This window comes from Cebus imitator, unplaced genomic scaffold (assembly GCF_001604975.1).
Source record: "Cebus imitator isolate Cc_AM_T3 unplaced genomic scaffold, Cebus_imitator-1.0 Scaffold152, whole genome shotgun sequence".
Lineage (NCBI taxonomy): Eukaryota > Metazoa > Chordata > Mammalia > Primates > Cebidae > Cebus > Cebus imitator.
The window spans coordinates 2754273-2757547 of NW_016107467.1; positions in this window are offsets into that span (position 1 = coordinate 2754273).

The window sequence follows — 3275 nt, forward strand, 5'->3', positions numbered from 1 at the left end:
TGTGATTTAGCTCTTTTTGAATTCACCAAAGAGAGATGGAACTGTCTATGAAATATGGGGCATGACTACATTCAAAAGGTGCTATAATCAATCATAATATCTTTTCTTAACAGTTTAGAAAGATATAGAATATCCATACTAGAAGCTCTCAGCCTCAGCCATCTGTATTTTTCTATTTAGTATATTAAACAGATATCTAACTAGAAATAAAAGTTGAAGGGTCTTTTGTTTCTTTTTTTTTTTTTTTAGCTTTGCTAATGGATTTCTCTACTACCCTTAGATGTTGGAACTTATTCCTGTATTCTGTCTACAAACCTTTGACAGCCCTTCCCTGAACTTCAGATAAGGCTCCAAGTGCCTTTCCTGTCTGACAACTCTCCATGTCATGTGAGCCCTGTTGCCCTCTGAGATCATCCCCTGCTCCCACTTAGTTCAGGAACATTGCACATGGTGATCTTTCTGGATAGAAAACATGCTCTTCCCAACTTTTGCACTCCTATCAAACCAACTCCTATTTCTTCTCCTTGTCTCAGCTTAGACACCACTTCTTCTGAGAAGCCATCCTTAACCAAGACAGACTGGGTGACCCTGTAATTAGCTCCAGTACATCTTGACCTTACATGAGACACAACAATTATTATAATCAACTGTAAATGTTAATTCCTTCATATGTCCAACTAGGGAGAAAGTTCCTTTAGGACTGAATCTTATTTACAACTCTGTCTCTAGTAACTTAACACAGTCTTCACACAGAATGAGTCCTCAATAATTATTGTTGAATGAATGAGCAAATAAATGATGTTTGTGCTGCTAGGAATGCAATTTGCTCTGGCAGATTTTCCAATGGCAAAGTGGTTGCATCAGCAATGCAAACACAGCCATTCCAACTAAAAACGACTGAATAGTGCTACTATTAGCAAAACTCAGTAGAATTCAGGCATTGATGTTTTGTCTGCTTTTGGTACAATCTGTTCCTTTGAAAAATACCCATAGAAATGTGGTTCACTTCAGATGTAGCCACTGTCCTCCTATCCTGTGCCACAAATCACAGCTGTGAAGCTATATTAGTTTCTATCATCACTGAATAGAATAATATCACCCTCTATTAAATCCCCTACCTTGGGAAGCCATGCAGATGGCTCAGACATCTATGCAAACTATCTGGTTCAGCTCTTTTTAAATTTCAAGTCACATTGCAACTGAGGCTGTGGCTACATAGTCAATATTTGCCCACTTGAAGCTTAGATTGTTATCAGGCTGATAACTGTTCAACTGGTCAACTGCCCAGAAGATAATCCCATTGGATGTGCTAATAATTGACATAATTAATTATACTTTAATTTTTTTAAATATTTTGAAGGCTGGTTCAAATATTCTGCTTAAAATCTGTTCATTGGCTGAGCAATCAACCCACCAATATCAGCCATGAGTCACTGTAGAGACTCAGATGATGGTGGGTGATTTAAGATGAAAAATTTGATGATTGATGTACGTTTCTACATTTGATTATATGTACTTTAAATGGAGGAAGACTAGAATAGAAAATAGGAAGGTCCTGATATTTGTTTGAGTCTGATTTTGCGGAAAACAAAATATAAAATAAAAAAAAATAAAGAAATTCATACTCATTGAGAAAGAAAGGGTATTTTCCTCTCCCTCCAATTGTTAGTAACTTAATATGGCAGGATAAGCTCCAGTATTATACATACTGATTCAAAATACCCTAAAAGTAAGCTGTTATCCTATATTGTTCTAGTTTAGTGATAGGCGTTATAACTTATAACCTTCATTCATGGAGAGCTTAGACAATATGAAGCAGTTTTGATAATTTTCATAATTCACTATCATTGTTCGGATAAGATGCAATAGTAGTGATGGCTTTATCTTATTGCTTCTTGAGTAGTCTGGGATGTATGACCCAACTAAGTTTAAATACCAGCTAACTACTTTTAAAGTGCCTACAGAATTGAAGTAGCTATATTTCTGAATATTTGTACCAAAGAGGATCAGCCTATCAGATCTGATATAAGCTTTCCAATTTATCCATTTTGTTTTGAGCACTAGCCATTTGAAAGCTCTGTGGTGTTATTTTAAAGCCTGTTATGAGAAATTTACTAGACGCTGATGGACTATGTTCAACCAGATGTAATGGAAAACAGAAAACAAAAAACAAAAAACCTAGGCTTCACCTGGGCTGTTTTCTTGAGTTCTACAAAAGAAATCCCAAATAATTAATGTTGCCTTGGTATTTAGTATCTTAGTCTGGGGAACCTTGGAAATAATCCATCCATACACAGTCAAGCACAGCATAAACAAGTTTCAGTTAAAGACAGACTGCATATATGAAAATGTTTCCATAAAACTATGATACCATATTTTTAGTGTACTGTTTCTATGTTTAGATATAAGATACACACATACCACTGTGTCACAATTGCCTACAGTATCCAGGACAGTAACCTGCAGTGCAGGTTTGTTGCCTAGGAGCAAAAGGTTGTACCATGCAGCCTAGGTATGTAGCATCCCACACTACCTAGGTTTGTGTCACTCTATGGTGTTCACACAACAATGGAATTGCCTGTCAGTGCATTTCTGAGAATATAGCCCTGTTGTTAAGTGACATATGACTGTAACTTCAGTTGATTTATATTTTCTGATTACAGAAGGATGTCTGTTGAGAGATGCCAAATGATAATTATAAATGAGCTCAATTAATTCATAAATGTGGCCTCTGAGTCTTCAAAATTTCAGCCACTTTGCTTCCATAAAACCTGCACTAGTCACAGTGTCATTTTTTTAAAAAAACATTTTAACTAACTTAGAGTCTGACAGACGTATAACAGAAAGCATTTAAAAGGGAAATGTTTTACCTATGTAAGTTAAAATGCTAAAAACACTGTCAAAACACTACAAAATACTTCCCTTCAAATCATTAGCTTTTTAAAAAACACACCTAGAATGCATAACTCTCCAAATCATCAACTAATCCTAATTTCAGAACTGTTATTAATTGACAGGGACATGGTATTATTTTGGAGATTAAAAAAATCCAAAAGCAAATAACCAAAAACTAACTAGGGATGATCCCTCTAGCACCTGCTTTTATTGCTAATGTTACACTGACCTAAGGTCTTTGGAATGGGAACTTCTAGACATACAGGAGAATAACCCTGTATTCTCAAGGACTCCAATTTGGAAATCTTACTTCTTAACCCCTCTAACTTCCATGACCTTGGATTGAAACAAAGCAATCAAATACCTATAAATGTCTCCAA